The sequence below is a fragment of the Talpa occidentalis genome, unplaced genomic scaffold, assembly GCF_014898055.3.
Source record: "Talpa occidentalis isolate TD23 unplaced genomic scaffold, MPIMG_talOcc4v2.1 talOcc4.8, whole genome shotgun sequence".
Classification (NCBI taxonomy): Eukaryota; Metazoa; Chordata; class Mammalia; order Eulipotyphla; family Talpidae; genus Talpa; species Talpa occidentalis.
Window position 1 is genome coordinate 79,034,011 of NW_023605194.1, and position 23,457 is coordinate 79,057,467.

The following is a 23,457-nucleotide window of genomic DNA, read 5'->3' on the forward strand; positions in this document are numbered from 1 at the left end:
TGCACTTATTCATCCGACAAATGCATGAGTATCTATTATTTGCCATGCAGAGTCTGTGTAGTAGGGGAAAAATAATGATGAATACCATTCTCTCATGAGACTGATATTCATGTGATATTCATATTACACACCATTAAATTTAAAAAATGAGATATATGTGGATAACAATAAGTCCAGTGAACAAAAAACAGTCAAGCAATATGTTCAATATGTAGGTGGATGGGTGGGTTTCATTCTAGAAGGAAGGTTTCTCTGAGTAAGGACATTTGAGGGGAAAAAGCTAATGAGAATGAGCCACCAGGTAAAGCTGTAGGGGTGAAGCATTCTAGGCAGAGGAAAGAACAGCTTGTCAAACAGCTTGAGGAAAGACCAAACATGAAAAAGGCCTGTGCGGTCGCTGTGCAGTGAAAGCGGGGGTGGATACAGGATGAGATTAGAGTGCTAGGTGAGGACGGCAGGTGAATGATATTGCATCTTATGTTTTATAGCAATGCATTAGGAGGTTAATATATATGTAGTGGGAAGCAATGGGAGAGTTCTAAGCAAGAAGGTGATGTGATGTGTTTTAGATTTTAATAGCTAGTTGCTGTGTAGAAAATATTTTGTGGTAGGAGTGAGTGCACCTGTAGAGTTAGACCAGATAGGAGATGATTATAATAATGTAGGTGAGGGAAAATAGTGGTTTGGATATGCAGAGTAGCAGAAGATATGATGAGAGGTAATTGCATTTAAGTTCAGTTTTGAAGATCAGCTTCACAAAATTCACTTATCAGTGGGCACACAGAGGAGAAAGGGGAATCAAGAATGATGGCTCAGTTTTAAACTGAGCAGATCTTTGGATGGAGGTGTTATTAACTGAGGGAAAATTGGAGAATGAGGAGTGTAAGAGAAGAGAGCAGAACTCAAGAAAATTCAAAAGCCATGTGACTTGACCAACTTCACAATTCAAGTATGTCCTTCATGGTTAGAAAACTGAACCCTTTTACAGACCCCTGCAAGACTGCTTCAGACTTCCTCGAACTCTCCTAGAGTTTCATGACAGATTTTAAATCAGATATCAGAAAACACACTCATATTGAGTGTGTGAATGTGTTTTGAATCTTCTCTGAGAAACATGTTTAACCTGCTCTGCTCTGATAATATAGGACTTCCCTAAGGTGCGCCCCAAGTCACCAGACAAGTATAGTGCTTTGCTAATGCATCAATTGTATTTGAAAATTGTAACGGGTTGTGAGATCAACTTTAAGAAACTTAACTACACGTCATTTATAATGTCACTTGTAAATTATGAACTATAAGGAACTATTTCTGGCAAGTTTTATTTACAAGACTGATTATTAAAGCCTTTAAGCTTTTTCTTAAGGACAATGGAAGCCACAAGAGGGTTTTAAGCATAGATATAATAAAAGGGGCATATTTTTTTTTCTTGAGAAGATCCACTTGGCTACATGTTGTAGAAAAGATTCTTACAGCAATGAACATGAATTAGTGCGATTGAGTAAGTCTGGTGACAAAGGGGACCCCTAGTCTGAAGCATCACAAATATTGAAGCATATATACCAGGAATGAAAGCAAGGTGTACAGATTAAGTGTTCTATGGGCATGTTGATTGGTGGGATATAAGACCCAAATTTGCTGTCTTTTGTTCCTGGTGGCACAATTCACTGAAATAGGCAACAGTGAAAGGCAGATGCATCAGAAGAAGAGATGGTGATTTTAATCATGTTGGACGTACTGAGTTTGATGCACCGGCAAGACACCCAAGTAGGAGGTGCGGTAGGCTATACAGTCATAATGCTCAAGAAAAAGGCCTGAGCTACAGAAATCACCTGTGGAGAGCTGTAATGGAATCTGTGGAGGTGAATGAGATAACAGCATATTAAGTGAGAGGAGAATATGGTTTCTGAAAAATCTGAAAAATACAAACATGTTAGAAGAGGAAAACAAGTTTACAAAAGAGAATAAGCTGCAAATGAAAGATAGAAAGAAAACCAGGAATTCATGAGGCCATAAGAAGACAACATTGAGAAAGGGAGTGATCAACTGCCTAGATGTTTTAGAAAAGGCAAATACCTAAAAGATTGAAAATTATTCATGGCATTTAGCAATAAAAATATACTTACTTGATGGTCTTGTCAAAATAGTTCACAAAGAAGAGGATTAAAATTTATCTTCTAATTCTCCCATGGACCTATTAACCTACCCTAGCTACATCATGCTCTGAGAGACAGCAAAGCCATCTTGCCAGTGCATGGGTGAAGATTCAGTCATACTTCCTTCAACAATTACCTTCAGTCTATAGGTGGACCCTCAAGGGTTGGGGAGGGGAATGGAATTTCCCTGTAGTTCATATGGGATAGCCTGCAGAAGGGGACATTCAGGAAACTCCATGAGGGCTCTTGATAATTCTCCGACCCAACAAAAATTTTGGATGCCATTTCCAAAGGGTCCAGGACTTGTTATCCTACTATCCCAAGGGTCTCAACCTCTGAACCACTGGCAGGGCTCATTAAGGCCCAGGCTGATAAACTGGGTGAATGCACTCCATCAAACATTCTGTGGCTGCAGGAATCTCTGAAAGGCCTCTTGTGGGAACCCAAAGGTAACTCTGTCCATGACTGACTCTCTGAGGCCTGTTCATAGTCACATGTGGGCATTTTTTTTTTTTCCCTTCACCAAAGCACCAATATCCATACCCCATCTCCCTACCTCCCCCATGCCCTGCACCCTCGCCCCTGTTCTCTCTGGTAACCATTATCTTCTTTTTTGCCAAGTTCAAGTTTTAGTCCTACTATTCTTTATGCCAATATGTTTTATGGGTATTTATAACCTGCAGATTAGTGAAACCATCCAATATCTGCCTTCAAGTTTTTTGACTTATTTCACTGAACATGATCACCTCAAGTTCCACCCATTTTGTCTCAAATGCCACCATTTCATCTTTCTTCACAGCTGTGTAGTACTTCATTGAGTATATGTTCCACAACTAGGGAGTACAAGTTGTTAGAGCCCCTCTGGAAAGCCGTATGAGGGTTTCTTAAAAAAATAAAAATGAAGGGGGAGAGGAGAGGTAAAAATAAATAAATAAATAAATAAAAATGGAAATTCTCTGTGATCCTGCAATACCTATTAGGTATTTATCCAAATAATTTGAAAACTCTAGTATGAAAGATTTATATACACTTACATACATAGCAGCATTGTTCACAATTTTCAAGTTTCAGAACCACCCTAAGTGCCCTTCAACAGATGAATGGATAGTGAAATTGTGACACATGATCTGATTCTGAACATAACACTGACTACAATGGATGTTCTCCATTTATGCTGAAATATTCAAATGTGTTTCCCTAGCAAAAACCTTACCAGACTCCATCATGGCAATTCAGTTGGTATATGTAAAGTAGATAAGAGTTCGTTTGACTCAGTGGCCATCAACTGACAGCTATATAATATTGGATAGTGTAAGCCTCCTTTCTTATCTGTGAAATGGATGAACTAAACAAGATGCTAAGTGTTTGCATAATAGTTGGCATACACAATAGGAAGGTATCTATAAATGGTAACCATTATTACTTGAAGTTAAGTTGAAAAACTGGACCTGAAATCAAAAATATGGGTTCAAATGAAGCATCTGAGTCTGTTTTTGCCACCAAGGTGTGAAAGACATAAAGCTGACTTAATTTAATTGTTACAACAATTAAATTCAAGGAGATTGGCTGGCTCTTCTTTTTTTTTTTTTATGATGTATTTACTTATACAAGAACCGGGGTATAGGCCAGATGTGCAGGAGGGTGAGAGGATTCACCAGAGACAGAGCGGGGAACAGAACAGGCAGACTGAGATACACTGCTGAGGGGAGCAGTGGGTGAGACAGGAGAGGTCTGCCACGACATGTGGGTATCTCCCCGGCTGTCCGGGATTGAACATGCACTGCAGAGGCTGAGGACAGCTTCACAGTGCTACGCTCAACTGCCTGCGCCACCAGGGAGGCCATGGTTCTTAGTAGGTACCCAAGAAAGAGCAAACTGCCATGCACTGCTATGTTTCTTTCATTTATTTTCGCACAATTCTGTGTATCACTGTCAATGAATAGTTACTGTTTATCAGAGTTCACCTTCCTCCCTTTTAGCACCACGAATGTGGGATTTGACGAACTCAAACCTAACATAAATGCACTAGAGATTTTTTTTTTTAAATTAGGTAAATTAAATAATCCTAGAATCACCTTCTAGTTGCCAATATTATGAACGTTTTGCCTCACCAAAAGGGGGAAATTAGAATGGTTTTGGGAAAGTGATTCTTCATCTTTAATCTGCCAACTTGAAGTCCTTTCTTTGATTTGACATTGTTGCCTTTTACTATTTTCCAGAGCTATCTCCCCCCTGCTTTTATGAAATAGTAACTACTTAGGAAAGTTAGTTATGTTCATGATTTCCTTGTGAAAAATTTAGCCTGTTTAGAATGGCAATAAATCATCTTTAAGCATCAAAATAAAATGAGAAAATTGATCTTAAAAAATTGTTTGGGTGCTTCAAAACATGACTGAGTTCAAAAAAGAGTGAGATGATAATTTGCTTTCTGTCACCTCGAAAGTTAACTGGGGGTACACAACACACACACACACTTTTTCCTGACAGCAAACAGGCAAATCCCAGACAAAACTGCAGGGCAGGGAGATAGAAAGGGAAAAAAAAAAATCCTGGAAAAGCTGAGCTTCCAATCTCCTCCCACTAGTCTCTGTGAAGGATGACTTCAGTCCCTTTCTTAACTAATTCTGTCACTGTAAAATCCTACAGTCATTCTTCCACACATAAAGGACAAATAAGCTCAAGAGGAGGATCTAGATGCTTTCAGTTTTAACTATTCACCAATGGTGGAAAAGGCAGAATGCCTAAGCTATGTCTTAGTGGCCAATAGGATAGCTGTGTATCTCCCACATGACTCGCTGCCCCTGTCTTTCACATGGGCTGTAATTTAGTTCAATTCAGAACTGCAGATAGTACAGCTTTCACAGGAGCAAAGGATGCCTGAGCACAAGTGGCTGAGTTCCGAGTGACTTTATGAAGCACTTTCCTACCTCCTTCCTGCTTGCAGACTGGGATTCTGCACCTGCATTAGGGACAGTCTGACAAAAGCTTCTGCTGTGCCTCCGGGAACAAGGAACTAGCACGAATATCCACTATAAAATTGTAAGTATGTATTTCTTTCCGTCAAGTGTACTGGCTAAGATAGTTTTATGTCATAAGCATCAGATATTTGAAGATATTTTCAGGGTACTCTATCATACATGTTTTGAAGGATATTCGACTGGCAGGAAAATGTCCAGGGACAATTGTTGCATGTTTTATTATGTTAAAGATAAAGAATGAAAAATAAAAGTCAGGCATTCCAAAGAGTAGCTGCAGGAGGCTGCACCCCGGAACATTGGTCTAGTATGCTGCTTTGTTCATAAGGAAAAATGAAGGCGCACACATATGTACTTAGTTCACTGCTTTTTGCTCTTTATGTCTAATCAGGTTTGATCTGTCCCCAAGAAAAATAAAAGGCAAACTTTGCTGACTCCACTGACAAGGCTCCACAGACTTTCCAGACATCTGACAGTTATTATAATTAGCTATGAAAGACTGCTAAGACACTTGGGGGCAAATAGCTCTTAAATTCTGAACAATGGCTTCAAGCCAGGGCTTTTCTTTTTATTTATTTTTTAACCAGCACTTTTCATTTTATAGTAAGGACAGAGACTGAACTGGTTTTGGTGTTTTACAAAATGTGAAATAAAGTCCCCGCCGAAGTGAAAGGCGACTGAAAGTGGCCAGGGTAAAGGAGACAGAAAAGACAGCTTTCTGTCTTAGGATCCAGCCTTCCATGTATAAGGATTTTTTTTTTTTTTTTTTTGAAATTCCTAATAGGGTGGAGTGAGGATGTGGGGGTGGGGAGGAAGCATGCAGAAGCTTCTATATAGAAGAATGCTTAAAAAATAAAATATTGGGGAATTTCTTCTTACTAGCAGGCAAACGATGTGATTAGCATCTAAGTTACATTCATGGTAAGATCTTTTGATGGAGTTTCAAACAGAAGCAACATACAAAGCAGATTTTTTTTAATTTATAAAATAATTGGAAACAAATGGGGAAGAATGAGTCTATATTATTGCATTCTTTTTACATTCAATTAGGGTAATCTAGCCATGCATTATGCCTTTACTTCTAGAATTATCCAAATCCTTTAAAAAGTTATACACTGAGTCTCATAAGAAATTAAAAGACAAATCAAACTGATGTGATTTATACTGATGAAGATTTTGAACGACAAAGCCTCCAACAAAAAGAGAATTTGTAAGAAAACATTGCCCTCCTCATTTTAAAAGGAGAATATTAACTCCATCAATTATTGAAAGGAATTATTCAAAGGCTCCAGACATAACTAATTATGGCTTAAAGAGCTCTGCCAGAGCAGAGCTTGTGTTCTAATTATAAAAGTCCAGGAGGTTAGGATTCATTTTTTAAAGAGGACTTGGACGCAAATTTTCACATAATCTTTTTTAAATACACCATTTTTGGTCTTTGTCTGCTCTCATGTTATCTACACCTCCCCCACCGCCGCCCACTGTGTGCTGAGACACCTGAAGGCTAGACATAATGATCAACAGAGCTCCAGCCTGTCTGGACTGCAGCCAGGTTTTTCCCCCTCTACAATCAAGGAGCTTGCACGCAATGCATGCCGAGCCTATTCCACTGCTATGTGCAGATCCGGGATGGAAGTCTTACACATACTGCAGAAAGATTAAAGACAACAATATCCCCTTTCTCTTACCCCAGACAGCCTCAATTTTTAACCCTTTCATTGCCTTTAAAACCAAGACGTCTTGCTCATTCAGATGCAGGTCTCAGGGGACCCTGCAACTCCTGCACCATATTACACACCATATTACACTCATGCCTCATTTGGTATAGAAATCTCATCTCAACAGACCTATCAGGAGATTTTGGATGAACAGTGTGCTAACTAAACAAAACATAATTTGCTTATGCGGGAAATGCATTTTTGATGGCACTTAAACTGTATGAAATCTGGAAAAAGTCAAAGGTCTGTGGAAAGATTCTTGCAAAGCTTGCAAAAGGTTATACCATTTCTGATGATGCTGTTCTTTAAGCATCTCTCTCTCTCTCTCTCTCTCTCTCTCTCTCTCTCTCACCCCCCCCCACTTCGATCTCGCTCACACACACACAAATGTACAGAGACACACACTCTCAAGACCACACAATTATATCTTAATAGCACATGAAAATCCAGGTTTGCTGATGATGTCATTACATATAAAATTTTGCCTTTGTGGGCAAAATTTTCAATCACCTAATCGCCGGTGTCTGTTGGGTGTGTGCCCATAGGAAGTTCACGTGTTTGCGGGGTTAACCGACACCCACAGGAAAGACTATTTTATTTGTAGCTATCTCTTTCTTGAAGATGTGTTTGTGGGGCAGTGTGGACATGCTTATCAAGATATATGTAGTCAGTCAGAGTTTCTTGATTCTAGGAAGCCTTATTAATATGCTCGTTGAACATTTCAGAGGTGACTGAATTTCAATGATAGGGTGAGGATGTGAATTTGGGTAAACATGCTACAATACTGATATTTACTGAGCTGGTGTTTCTTATTTGCCATTTAAATTTTTGTGACCACTAAATTGTTTTTACTGTGAACTTATTGTCTTGGGAAAGAATGATCTTATATAAATGACTTAACAAGTAATGCCCCTTTTATATGTTCTGGTTTAGATGATATTTGTATTAAAATTTTGTGGACTGGCACAGTGATTATTTTCAAATCTATTTTATGGTTCTTACACTAACCAGTTATCCACAAACAAGTGTTAAGATTTCTAATCATGTTTATATTTAAGTATCTTGTTTTATTTAACTTAGCTCAAAATATAATGGAGTTGAATAATTTTACCAAAACATACTGCCATATTTGATATATAAATAAGGAACAACTGGCTCTTAATTGCTAAGTTTAGATATATAATTTAAATTAATCTTCATTAGTATAGAATGACTGGGAGTAACTACCAGCTCTACATATCAAGAATTTGATACATTGTTTTCTTAATTTTGAAATTTGCTCTTAGTATTACTTTCTTGTATACTTAACATGGATTAATTTTGGAAGGATTTGCAAAGCAACTTTATATGAATAGCACTATTTATACATCAACACATAAATTAATGAAGTTCATTTTGCTGATGTATTACGTGGTTGTTTAAAATCCGTAAAAAAGTGTGTTGTTCTTTTTGGCTTTCATGTTACTATTATTGAAAAATGTATATAGCTGAAAGAATTGACACATTTTGTACTTAGAAAAAACAAGCTACACAAGTTAGGTGACATTCTATGAGGTAAGGCTCCAGTGTGAACTAATAAATAACTTTTTGAGAAATTCCTGGGCCTGAGTATAAATTTTTATATAAACAGTTCTTTCAACATAGAGTGGAGTTCTTGCCTGAGGATGAATTATATAATTGTTTTATCAAAGATAAAAAAGTGAACAAATAGTTGGATTTAAATTTCATCTACTTTCTAAAAACAAAACATGACATGCCCACTGGGGATACAGGTTACTAAAATGGCATCTTTCAAAGAAAAGAAGATAATGGACTTGATTGAAATAGTTGAACTACGTAACGCCAATTCAAGAACAAATGGTTTTTCAGAGCATAACGGAGAGAGAACAATTTACTATAGTACAGTTTATTCTTGTTACACAATAGTAATGATTTATTTGAGATGACAGAACAAACATAATAAATATACAAAAACAACCAATGATATCTTATGCCATGGATATATTAAGTTCTTGTATTTCATATATTAGAATAATTTTAATTCATGTATTTATCTGAAGACTTTAGTTAAAACCTGTCCTCTTGCTTGGATAAATTGACTTTATAATCATGTATTCTTTCATATATATTATATATGTGTAATATGCATATATATTATATGTCTGTAATATATAATATATGTTATATATGTATAAACATATATCCTATTTGTATATGGTCTTATGATCACACTAACTGTATTACAACCAGTTTGTAAAATACTTAAGTGAGAATATTAACATATTTTGATAAAATTAAATGATGATGGTGATGTCAACTAGGTCTTACTAGCAGAGGAGCATGCTCAGATAGTGACTAAATTAATATATTGATGATGTAATTATTATAAAAACATCATATCAGAAAAATTGTAGTACTATCAAAAGGCATAACTAATTTGGCAAAGAGTATAAAAGGTTATTTAAAAATTTATTTCTTACCATTATGAATATGATTTCTAAAAAGTAGTCTTATAATTTCTTTAATGGAAAGAGAGACTGGGTCTTTTAAGAAACTTAGTCTTTAGGCGTAAGGCCTGAAATTATTTTGAGTAGATGCCTGAGCACTGTGCAGAGAATGCACAGGAACCTCAAGTCTCAAAAAGAAGGGAAACTGGTTTGGTTGCTTCATGCCTCAAATTTTATTCTTCCAAGCCTACAGGCAGACGACACTCCAAATTAATCCGAGTGAAAACTATCAAAGTTATTTTCACAATTTTCAAAAGATCTACAGCCCTGTTGATAGCCCAGGAAGGAAAAGTGTTCTAAGAGTGATTGAATGTTTCACTGCCTGAAACTCAGTCAAGCTCAGTGAGGCGCTGGGGTCAAATGGGCTCATGAATCACAGATAGGAAATGAACTGTGGATTGCGTATTTGGAGGTTTAAAAAGAAACATTTGGGATATTTTACCATCAACAGATTTGGGGTTGATTTTTGGCACATCTTTTTAAACATTAAGCCTGCAGTTCAGCTGAAATAACTTTTTATATATATAGCTAAGACCAGATGGCCACGTGCTCCTTTCTTATTTAGATGAGACTTTTCCTTTCAATAACATCTTTCTTCCTGACCTGCTTAAAAATTCCAGCGAATGAAATCAGCACAGGATTTTCAATTCTAATTGACCATGTGCAGAGGAAGGGCCAGTGAAGAAATCAGTAGAGGCATTGTGAGGCTCAGCGCCTCACATTTGTCTTTGTTTTGCACTTACTAGCCAATCTAAACTAATTGAAGACATTTAATTTTGATTAATATTAATATAGATGTGAGGTTAATCCTTATGCAAATTACTTGAGTTGATTGTTTCTGCCATTTCCTCAGAAGTAATAAAAAAAGTTATCATGCACTTCTAGTCTCTCAACTGTGGTGAGCCATGTGTTGCTTAGAAAGTGCATTAGGATATGGCCATAATAATTGAATTTAGATGAAAGAATGATGATGCGAAATGAAAATGATACTAAATTCATTTTCTTATCACATGAATAACCGTTACTAGAATATATAGATAGCATATATGTATACTTAAATATTTACATATGTGTATATACTTTTCAATTTACCATCAAAATATCCACTCTAAAATTCTTGATTCATTATGTGTCTCATCATTATATATAAAGAAAAGGTTTTTCTCTTGGGATTTCGTTGGGACTTAGATTAGAAAAGATATCAAGAATTGAAGATGGTCTATATATTCCCTAGCAAATTCCATATGCTGTAAAAGTAAGTTTTCAGGTTTTATCTTTTTGACAAATTCTTGACAAGTAATTTTCTTTGTAGTTTATTACTGCAAAGAATCAAAGATATTCTCTTTTTAAATATTTAATTTTAGAATGGCAAAAGTGTTAGATGAAAATAAGTTGCCTTCCTGACGCTCACATTTTTGACAAAGATATCATAAAACACAATAACATAACCAAGGGTACATATATTTAAAAAATGTACAATAAAGCTAAGAAAAAGTATTGGCCTCACAACAACACGGAATTCTGATTTGGAATTCTCTGTAATTCTTTGGGCAGCATTTTACCTTAAGCAAATCTACCAGTTGTAAAAAATATAGGGTTTCATCAAAAGCACAGTAGTGCTGTTGCTTGAAAAATGGATCTTATCACTGAAGATTAATCAGAATTTCTTTGCATCAAAATTACACAAAAATTTAAATGTGATAGCCCATGGGATTCACAATTATGAAGGTTTGTTCTAAGTCACCAAGATATGAAATCAGTTCATTCTGAACCTTGTGAAATTTGAATTTCTGATATTTTCGTATATACATATATATGTATGTGTATCTATACATAGATACACATATATATTTTTACTAAGTTTACTTGTGTAACCAATATATTAGAACTTTCGTCATGTCATTAAGTATATGTGTTGATTAGTTCTTCTCATACTGGAAGAATATAAATGAGCATTTGAAAAGTATTGTATTAAGAAGCATACTATTATAAAAAACTATTAAAATATATATGCAGTGATTTAATCAATATTTGTTCTACTGTCCCAAATAAATAAAATGTATTTAGAATATTGAGCTATGTAGAATATATGTAAAAATCAAAGTATAAACAGAAAACCTAACATAATGCAGAGTCTAAGATATTAAATTATACATGTTTCTATCTTAGTATTACTAAGATTTTAATTAGCAATTAACCTAGCTTTGTATGTATGGAGTAATGGATAATGCATATTGGACAAAATATTAAAATTATAATTGTATTGTAACTTCAGACATTTGGAGCTAAAATGGTCTAAACGGATAGCTGTACATAAGAAATGCTATCCTGAATGCTACAGAATGCTAAGCTGCTTCCATTTTCTCTTCCATGTTATTCTGAAAAATAGGCAGATCCTAATTCTGCAGGATCAAAGATAATCAGAATTACTAAATAAAATAAGATCCTCTCTTTAGCTTCTTAAATAAGTTTTGATATTTTTATGTCTATGGAGTCATGGTTAAGATTTGCTACACTGTCTTCCTATATATCCTGAGGCTTTAGGTGGACAGCACAGGAGAAATTATGATCAGTTACAGAAGCTTTGCCACTATGTAAAATGTCTGCTTGATCCCCTGTCCTGTTCTGTAAGATCGTGATGATCATCAGAAGACAGATATCCCGAAGAAACCCAATCTCCTGTCCCTCTCCCAGGACACCCTTTGTGTCTCTTTTGCTGGTACTCCTTCTTAGGCCCTCTCCTCAGACGACAGCACACGTCTGACTCCCTGCCCCATTTGCTCTGTTCTCAGTCATTTCTGCTTAGGTAAGATTTTGCCTCACCCTTAATTATGTGGCTATGCTTCACACTGAGAGTTGTAATTTTTTTTTTTTTACATTTTTTAAATTGTAAGAAAAGTGGGGCTAACAAAGTAGATGTTACGTGGAGAGAATAAATGTAAGGGAAGATGCAGATGTCTTTGGCGTTCGGAAAATCTGCAGTGCTGTAAACAGAATAGAGAGATTATCCTGACTTCAATTGGACAGTTCTCGCTCCCAGCTTAAGGACTGTGCCCACTTCCGAGTGACGGCTTCTCTCAACTAATGCTCTTAAGGTGAACTCTGTTCATTCTTGCAGTTTATACTTGATTTAGTCTATTTCCTGCAGGGAAATTGCTTTTTTAACTTAAAGGGCCAAACTTCTCTTTTAGTAAGAGTTGGGCTAGAGAAATAAAACATAAGTATGAAAAGAGATTATGTCCATAGGAATATGAGAGTATGAACTGGACCAGATAGTCTAAATGGGGAGATTGTGTGAAAAAGTTGTTTAGAGACATTTTCATCATGCATCTGAATTATCTAGAAACTAGGATGTAAATGTAACCTCAGTGTGATGGGAAACCAGAACTATATATATATATATATATATAGATATGTGTGTGTGTGTGTGTGTGTGTGTGTGTGTGTATACACACACCATTTAAGGTTTTATGTATTTAAGTAATTGCTTTGGAAACATTCATTAAAAAAAGAAAAGTTCACTGATATGTATACTCATTGAATTGCATTGTTACTGCTAGTCATCTATTAGGACATTATTCAACATATATTGGGAGAAAATGAAACATTCAGCCAGTGCTCTGGTTATTATAAGCCACTTTACAAAGTGCCTGCTGCCCTTAAGGGACTTAAAGGTTTAAGTTGACAACAGCGACTATGAAAAAATTCATTCTTTCATTAGTCTGAGGACAGAAAGGGGTTAATTTTTTCAAATCTCTGTGAAGTGGGGGGTGGTGGGGCGGAGGGGTGACCCTGGAAGATAAAAACCAAACCAAAGACTAAGCTGCTAGTGATTTGGTTGTATTTATGGATTATACTACATCTTGAAAAGAAGAAAATCAGAGCTGTAAGATGACGCTGCAGGGGTCGTCTGGACTTTTCACTGAGTCTAAAGTCTGTTTAGTCAATGCTTATTAAGGCCTGGTTTTGACCTTTGCTCTCCTCACTCCTCTCTGTCCCAGGTGCAACATTTTTGCTACTGCTTTACCATTATTGGACACTGTGCAAGCTTTAAATTTTTGCATGTTGAGAATAAAAAGCATTCCAGTAGTTATGAGTCCCACGTTAAAAAGTTAAAATCAGTAAACTTGCATCCACGTCCTTTTTGAATTAATAAACAAGTGACTGGAAGTGCTGTTTAAGATATAACTAAGGCTATGAAAGTACAACTTACATTAAACCAACTTGGTACACTTGCTGCTAGGAATTTTTTGCAAGATTAAGTTGAAAATAGTGATTTCTGTCAAAACAAATCCTCTTTGAAGAGAATTTATAAAAATGACAAATAGTGACTTCCTTCAAATTTTCAGTTACTTTCTTAGTTATACATGAAGCTCTTATGTCCTACGTTTTTTAAGGTGATTAATTTTATTTTTTCTAAATTCTTAAAATATATTAAGAAGATTTAGGATTTTGTCTTTCAAATGAATGGTTAACAAACAAATTTCTAAATTACATATAGATACTCATTTTAAATACATATTTTTAAACTGAAGAAGATAAAATCTCGAACTTATGAGGAAAACAAAGACTTTAGAATTTCACTAAAGGAGTAATACATACATATGTCATTTTTAGCTAGAATAATAAAACTTCATTATCAATTTTGAAATATTTCAAACTATATAGACAGTTAAAAGCAATATAATATTCTCCCTCATGTTTTCCACCATTCATCCATTAAAAAATTCACTATTTAAATACAGTTGAAGATTCCAATTTCCATTCCACTTCCTGCTGTCCCTCTGGATACAAAAACAATCACTTTCCTATTCTTGCCAAGTCATCTTTCATATCTCTGCTTTTATACTTTATTCACTTACTTATATATGAAAAACAATAAGCATAGATGAGGTTTCAAATATGAAGTTCTTTAACTGTTTACAAATATGCCTTCAAATTTTGGAAAATTTTCAAATGTAGAGATTCCTTGGGACAGTGTTTACTTATTTTTGACTTAAAAACCATAATGTTGATTAAACATAAAGATTTCTACAAAAAGATTTCTGTGCAACACCTCAACTAGCTTCCTTAGTTGTAGAAATTGACAAAATATGCCATCTATCTACCTCTTACTCAAATTCTTTAGAATTGAGTCTTCTACATTTCAGCTCTTTTCACATTATATAAGGAATTGATAATAAAGCGTTATGCTTTAACGTTATCTCCATTGGACCTATTTTATTGATTTCATGAAGGAGCATATATTATCGGTAACTGCACACATGGATATTTATTTTCATATTTTACACTGTCACACCATGTTGTAAGTATGCTTATTTTAAAGTAAGGTAAGGGACGGACGCCAAAGTTACTTATAGTTTGGTTTGCTAAGAAAACGTCAGCAGTGTCATAGTTAAAGAAATGAACATGGACATTGGGATAGCTTTTTGCCTCTTGGAGTGAGATTACCTTTGGAAAAAGAGCAACTTTTTTTTTTTTTTTAAATATTTAAACCTAGCTCTGTCAGAACATGGTATTGCAATACATTTTCATAAAGTATGTGGTAATTCATTGCCAGCATCTCTGTGAGGGCATCAAAGTAGAAATATGCATCAACCCTTTACTGTTCTGTTTTCTTAAACATAATCATCAGAAAACCTCACAGTTATGTGAAGTTGCGTTTAAATATACTTTTCCCCATAGTTCCCTTATTAATTAATTTAACTAAGTAGCAATACATCAAGAGATGCCTGTAATCAAGTCAAATTTTAAGTCAGGGTCTTAATACCTAAAGGGGAAAAAATGTTATGAGAGTGCACTGGATATTTACTTGATTTTGCTTTCACTCTACGCTATTTTCAACTTGCATTTAGAATTACAAGTTATTTCAAGATTGATCATTAGGTGCCAACCAGTGAAGATTTACTCCAGTCAGAAATTAGGCTAATAGAGTCTAAAGATGAAGATGCAAGACTTCATTATTTTTTTCAGGTTCAAACCAGACAGCACTGTAGTCCTCAGTAAATGTGTCCACTGATCTTTTATGCTGGGTGTTAAAAAAAAAAAAAAAGATACAGTAATTTTGACTGTACTGTTTCTTAAAGGAATATACTGCTATACAACATATTTTAAAAATTATGTCTACTCTAAGCTTTATATAATAAATAATTCATTCAAAATATATCACATTTTATTATAAAATGAATCCAAAAATATGGAAAGTTGCTCTTTAAAGAATATTTTTGTATAATTTGGCAAAAAAACAACCCTACAAACATGTTCATTAAGTATTTATTGAACTTTTTAATTTTCTTTTTCTCAGTCACCCATCATCTTCATCAACCTTTAAGCTACAAGTATTCTGCCCCTTCAAATGATTTCATAGGGAGTGTCACACATGGAAGCCTTTTTTATTTTTGTTTCTCCAAAATGGGTCACTTCATTTGTATTTCTCAGTATTTTATGTCTGATTCTCATTATAATTACACAGAAAATACAAAGAGTACTGAGTAAGGAATAAGAAAATGCATTACTAAATGACAGAGGACTCTCTTTGGATCTCAATTTCTTGTCAATAGTTTAGGAAATTAGAGCTAATAGATGCCCAAGGTTCTAGGATATACCACTCATGGTATCTGAAAATGAGATTATTAATAACTTGATAAATTCTGAGCTCTCAAAATAATCCCAAAAAATGCTACACATGTGCCAAGTGGTCTATCTTTTTTAAAGTGTAGTTTCATTTACATTTGGCCAAGCTTATTCAACTTTTAAATATTTTTGTTTAAATTCCTTTGTATGCAAACTTTGATCCCTATATGACCTTCTGAAGGGTATGCTACATCACTTCTGCTGATTCCCTTATAAACTATATGCAAAAATCATAGTTTAAGGTAATCTTAGGTCATTATGATAATGCATTATACTGATGAACCAAATAAGGTCATAGTCATTTATTTATATTCATCCTTTTTGATTAATATTATTTGCAAACTCCCTAATAATCCAGAGCCTTTGAGTTTCACAGCAAAATAAAGGATTCACCTTAGGATAGATCTTAAATAATAAGACAAATCTTATTACTACAATCATACAGTATGTAGATGGTTCTACATACTGTGGATGTGGATGGTTCCCAGATGCTGATTTAGACATGAATAGCAATACTTGCAAAATAGACATTCACAAATGTTTCAAGTTAGCTCTACCATATTTTATCATAGAGAAGTTGATCAATGAAGGGCTGTTGAGAAATTTTGCCAAAACTTTGACCTGAAATTTGCAATGCAAGGTTATTCAGAGTTCTTGTTTATGAACAACTGAATTTAAGTTATCTTGTTAATTCAGACTATGCTTCAGGTTTAAATGAGTGTGTAATTGTGGTGTATGTATGTTGAACTTCCACAAAGAATGAATATAAGGAACTGATATGCTGGAGATATAGAGATTTATCAATGTATTGAGATTTGGAATCTCTACAAAAGATTTCATATGTTCTTTCAGGAAAGTGTAATCAGCAATTTAATCAACAACTATTCACATTATATCATAAAGCAGACAATTAGAAATGAATTTCTTAAATCTATTTGTCCACAAAATTTATCTCTGCTTCTAGAATATTTTATACTACAGAATAGATCCAAATTACATTGTTTTTGTAAGTATCCACAGGGTACAAAAATCAAGTGTCATCACACTATTCTTAATTTGAAAACACAGAAATATATGTGATGTGCTTCTTTGTTTTAAAAAAGTCACTTTATTTAGTCTGTAAGCCTAACATATAAGGAATATAAGGAATTGAATTTACAGCTTCAAATGTCAAAAGCAGGGATAATATTGCTTATCTAAAATCTGAAGTGTGTATGCATTATGCTGCATGCACAAATTAATATACAATATATTATTGATCACTTGTGGACTTGGTAAGGAAAACTTTAATTTCATAGTTGCTGTCAATGTTAAGTTGAATTTATGTGTCTGAATTTCCATTATAATTTTTTTGAAATGATAGTAAATCAAAGGTAGAACTGACTGAGGAAATACCAGTGCCAAAATAATATGCAGAAAATAAATTATAACAACAGTTAATTATAAAAATGTAAAATCCTCTTAATATAGTCATTTATTTATGAGACAACCCTCATATTTCTAGTATGATTACCGAGTTTGTGCAATAATATTACTTTCTGTTGGAAAAGAGCCTCAGTATACAAAGAAACTGAGGCCTGAGAAGGTGGCCAAATAATCCAAATTCATGGAGTAAATTGTCTAAAGTAGTGAGAATACAATTGTTCCAGTTTCTCAGATTTTTTTTTTAATAACTGGATAAAGGAAAACACAGACATGAAAGCACAGCAGTTTCATTTGGTAAATGATAGTAGTTCTGACAAAATCCTTCTAAGGATAAAGCTGAGACCATTGATTTTAATAAGAAACATCAAACCTCTTACAGAAGCACTTAACCCATTTGTTTCTCAATTTCCTCTTTTGTAAACAGTCCATCGCATGTCTTATAGATCTCATAATACCCCGGACATTTAAGTGCTTGCTACCAGTAAATCATAATATAATATATTCCCCATCCAATTCTCAGAAAAACTTCTATGAGGTAAATCTCTTTATTTTCCCTATTTTGGAAATGAGGAAACTTTGGAACAAGTATACTGTCCAAGCTGCTACAATGTCTACAGAGTAGTGATAGCATTTAACCTTCTAAGGCCAGACTTTATCTGCAGGTCTAACTGCGTTTCTTCAGGGATCTTCCCCATTATTGTGTTATAATGTGGGGATAATGGAGAAAAGGGGGATCATCACCATAATAAAGTATTTTACAAATGCAAGATGGTGTCAATTCTAGAAAGGATGCTGGCCTTATGTCATATTTTCTGGTACTCAAATTCTTGATGTGCTGGTCAGATCTCTCTAACGCCTTCCATTAAAAGGAAGTTTGAGGTAAGAACATGCATAACACCATGGAAAAAACATTTATTTTGTTTATTTAAAATTCTGTACACTATATTGAAATTCACTGTAATAAGATTTGATCAGTGTGGGTAATACACCTCTCATTTCCACATCAATTATATTTGTTTTATGAAAGCAGCTTGTTTTCATTCATGCTTTTTACCATTTGTCAGTTTCCTGTTTTTATCTCCTACACCTAATCAACACATACTGTATTCTATTTTTTCATCTAAATATCATTGTTTCAAAAAAGTATATATGAATGGTTGCAAATTTAAAAATTAATCTCATACCATTTAAGTAAATTCACTGAACTTGGTTAGAAGACAACTTATAGTAGCACAAAAGTTCAGCTTGTAATGGCTTCCATGGAAATGAATGTAGCCATCAATAATCCTTAGAAAATAACAAAATTGTATCCAAGGAGTCCTGTCAAATGGTTCCATTGCAGCCATTTTATAGTCAAACTCAAGTGTTTATTGAACATTAACTTTGGTGAGACATTGAATATCAACAGAGTTCATGTTCTAATGGTTTAAGAAAGAAAAGCCATAGATGTTTTCAACCTTGGATCAAGGTTATGGGGTTGTCAAGGATTAAAAATATGGGTTTACAAAATCCTAAAGTCTCACACCTCAATTTTCAAAAAATCCCAAAATCTCACAACACATCTCACTCTTTTTCAGGGATCTTCTAAAATTTCCCAAAACTTCTAAAATTAGATTTAGTTTGAGACTGGTTAGACTCACATGACTCTCTCTCGTGATTCTTTAAGCATTAATCTAGTGGGTGTTTCTAAATGTGAAACTCTAATTCATATCAACTTCTCTCTTGGAGATGAAATGTATGTCATGGCCTGAACATTTGCATGCTTGTCCTCAGCTTTCTAAATAGTTCTTGATTTCATGTCAGGGAGTAAAACTCATTACAGAAACTTATTCATTCCACAAACAATATTAGAGCATTTTTCATTATATGCTAGACCTGAAATAATTTCTTCTATATATAATTTTCATTTAAAATAATGAAAAAATATTGAAAATATTTAAGTTAAAACATATATCTTGTAAGTCTCTATGCAGTTTCAGCCAACTAAGGTGAAAGGCCAAGGGTAACATAATAGCAAGAGATTAGAAGCTATTGCGGCAGCTTCCTGTCTATAGCATTGCTCTAAATTCTGAGAAATTCTACAATACATTTGAAATGTATTGTCATATTGGCTATCCTGAAGTTCTAGTATTTACCCCTAAAAAATAAGTGCTTTACTCAGTCTTTCAAACATTACTGAATTATTATTGCAAAAGTCATTGAAGAAACTCTATTAGAAAGTTTTATATTTTGGGCCTCCCCTGGTGGCACAGTGGTTGAGCACTGGGCTGCGAAGCTGCCCGCAGCCTCTGCAGCTCTGGTTTGATCCCCAGCCACCAGCGAGGGTCCCACATGGCATGACAGGCCTCTCCTGTCTCTCCCGCCGCTCCCCTCAGCAGTGTATTTCGTCACTCTGCCTGTTCTGTTCCCCGCTCTGGCTCTGGTGAATTCTCTCACCCTCCCACGCTTCTGACTATACCCAGTGCTTGTATAAATAAATAATCTTTTTTTTAAAGGTTTATATTTTAATACTTGTTCATAATTTGCATTTAGTTTTCTCTTCGACCTTCATATTCACAAGTGATTTTTGACTCATTCAATGAAATATTCATAAGTTATCATCAGACCATAGACATAAAGAGTAAGGTTAAGCTAACATGATGTCCCTGAGGAGTAGAAAGCTAAGGAGATGCTGATCGAATTGCATAGATGATGGTCAAGTTGAAAAGACAGACTGGATCATTGTACTCCTTTAATTTGCTGTATTTATAATTGATTGAAATTACCTATTTTTTGAGTTCTTATTTATTGCAAATATTGGGTTACACAGTGACGAGTATACCTGAAATATTAAAAATAATCTTTAAAATTAAAAATGATCAATGTGGATAATAGAACTTTCATTAAATTAAAAATCTTCATACATTGAAGTGTTCTTAGTCAAGTTGATTCAAAGTTAAGAAGTACTCAAAGTAATTTCAATTTATTCAAAATATATGCTGAAGTTAAAAAAAGAAAACTATCTTTGTATGTGGTTGTAGGGATTTTATTTTAAATATCTTAAATTTGAGTTTAGCAAGTTCCCAAATCTGCAGTCTTAAGTAAATGAAAATTTCAAGGAATTATATTTTTAAATTGTAGTCATTGAGTAATTTTTAACAGTATTATTGATCTTCATAATGATGACCAGAGAGGTAAATATCCTAAATTCTCAGAAATCATAAAAGCAACCACTGGATTCTGTTTATATTAATTTTTGGATAATGTCTACTATTGAAATAGGAGCCCAAGGATTAATCAATTTGTATCAATTCGTTTTCAGGAAAAAATATAGACATAACTATTGTTTCTTGTTTCATATAATTCGAAGGATTATATTTTAATTGGGTAAATACCACTTGCTTTAATAATATACAAAAATACTGTCAGGGCATTATTAGTTGACTAAAATCATATTCTTCTAATTCTTGAAATATATTCATGACATCAAAGGAAAGGCATCGCCATGGAAAGATACCTTCTTCGTGGTCAAGCAAGTAGCTTCTTCTGTAAAACATTTGCTGCAATATATCTATAATCATTTGGAAAAATCAGATATACTCCAAATAATGCCTAGGATCTTAAATTCATGCCATTCTCTTTGCTCCAGAGTCCATCTTCTTTAAACCAGTGATATTGGGACTGTAGGTGACATAGTATAAGCGATGACCAGGTACTTTGGGTCAACTCAGTTCCACTTATCATTTCCTCAAGAATCTCAAGATTAGGGCTGGCTGACCTATTCTTGTGGGGCTTGAAAACCTTATACCATATAATCTTTTCAGCAGATGTAAGTACCCAAAAAGTAGTGGTTTCAAAATCATTTCAGAGCAGTGGAACTGATAGGATGTCATGGTGCCTGTGGAACTAGACAAATGGAGACAAAATACCCCCATCAGACTGCTATCTGGAATGATTAGGAGTCTCATAGCAACAGTAACTCACTAGTTCCTTGACTTAAGAAGCATTGTTCCAGTTGACAAGTGAGTTTTCACCCCTTGCTACCTTGAAACTTAGACCTGTGTTTCTTAAATCCTTTATCTTATCACTTGAAGCCTGGTGTAAATTCCAGTCTATTCACCAACATCACCATCATTACTTTTCTATTTCTCTCCTGTGTGCAGTGCAAATGGAAAGGGGCTTATAATGATTCTTACTCATCCACAATTAACCTTAAGGATATTTGAGCCAGATGACAGAATCATGCTTCCTAGAAATTGCCCACATCAATGCTGGGGATTTTTATTCACTCTGGGAATAGAAAGATATGTGCCAAAGAAACTGCTAAAAAGATTTTAAGCTAAGACAATTCCAAAATAATATAGATAGAATTGTTTTATAAAGAAAAAAATGTGGAGAAACAGCAAGGAACACATTATGAAGGCTAAATGGCAGCCATGGGCACTTGAACCTGGGAATTTGGATGAAGCTGCTGAGGTATTCAGAAAGAACTGCTGCTCTTCTAGATGGGTCCTATATACTCAGATGTGCAGTGTGGCCTCTAAAGAGATTTCAAGTGCCTTGAAAGGAAGCCCCTGGTATTTTGTGCTCTTCTCTCATTTTTGTGGAAACGACTCTTAAGTGTAGTATTCCCAGCAGCAGCTATGCTAACAGCTATACTTGTGCTCCCTCCTTCTGGAGCGGCTCCCACACTTTCCTACTCACTCAGTTCATCCTCCCTAATGAGCCCTTCACTATGAATATGGTTCTTTATGAGCCACCTCAGAAGTGTGGACTGTGACATACTTGTAGTCTCAGATTTTTTCCTTTTGTACATTATCACATCTCTTTGCCCCGAATACAGTCAGTTTTGAGAATTTTGAGTAAATTGCCATCACTTCTATAGCATTGTGATGCTACAATAATGCAGAAGTTGCAGTTGCAGTGAAAATAAATGAGAAGGGAGCTTTTTATTCTGCTTTGGGTTCTCATGGTTTTTCTCATTGGAGAGAAATAGCACCTCTGAACTCATGGGATCTTTCAAGGAAGGACTACAGAGAAATTAAATATACTACTAGCACAGTCATCAAATCTCCCTCAACTCCTTGTTGTCCAAAATTAATAAGGAGTTACATGGTTTTATAATGGAAGCATATGCCAATTCCGTAAAATAGCACAATCTGTGATAAAATGTATTAAAAAAAAGAAAGCCATTAAAGCTGTTTGCTGTATTATTGGTCAAATTTATATTCTTTAATAGAATGGAGGAAGGTGTAATACAGGTGTTTGCCATCAGAAGTCTTAATCTTTAACCATTTGACTTATTATCCTCATTTGAGTACAGATTATCATTTTCCCTCAGAGAAAATGAAGTGTCAGCACAACTTATTGAAGGAATTGATTTTCATTGTTTAACATGAAAAATAAGGATGTGCCACATTAGGCCCTACTATAAACATGGTTCCCAGATGTACTTGCAAAGGAAAATGGGATATCATGATAATAGTATGGCAAATAGGTAAATATATGTTGGTAGTATTTCATTTTCATGCAGAAGACAAGGGTTTACCTGTTTGTATCAAGTAGTACATTCAATAGTTGGGGTTCTAGAGGCACTCAATAAAAGCACTCTCTCCCCACTCATGTTTTGAAATAAAGGCAAAGCAAGGGGAGACAGAATGTCGTCTTTGTTATTGCTAAGCTGAGTATTTTGAATAATACAATTTCCCTCTTCAAGCATGTGCACTGAAAAACTCAGCGTGGAATAAGTTACCCAAGAGTGTACATATTCTGCAGGTAGACCAATTCTTCAGGGAGAGAATGAGAGACTGAGAAGCACACACATAAACACACACATGATAGAAATATGGATATAGGATATAGGTTGACTCACATGCCCAGTTTTTCTTTGCCATTTAAAGTTTTCACCAATTAAATATCTTTCTGGAGTAGAATGAATAAGAGACCACAGAGGATTATGCTAATAGAGTCACTACCCATGAAAAATCAGGAGTAGGAAAAGAAACTTTTCTCCAAAAAGAGATACATAAAATAATAATAAAAAAAACATTAGAATATAAAGTCAGTG

General features: G+C 34.6%; 1 long non-coding RNA gene across 1 annotated transcript in view; it reads left to right on the top strand.

Annotated features, from left to right (window-relative positions):
- Positions 1–4,986: 4,986 nt before the first annotated feature.
- Positions 4,987–23,457, top strand: part of LOC119233512 (uncharacterized) — a 54,725-nt gene continuing 36,254 nt past the window's right edge. Inside the window, exon 1 of the long non-coding RNA XR_005122414.2 lies at positions 4,987–5,192. This is a non-coding gene — a long non-coding RNA (uncharacterized LOC119233512). The remainder of the gene's footprint in view (positions 5,193–23,457) is intronic.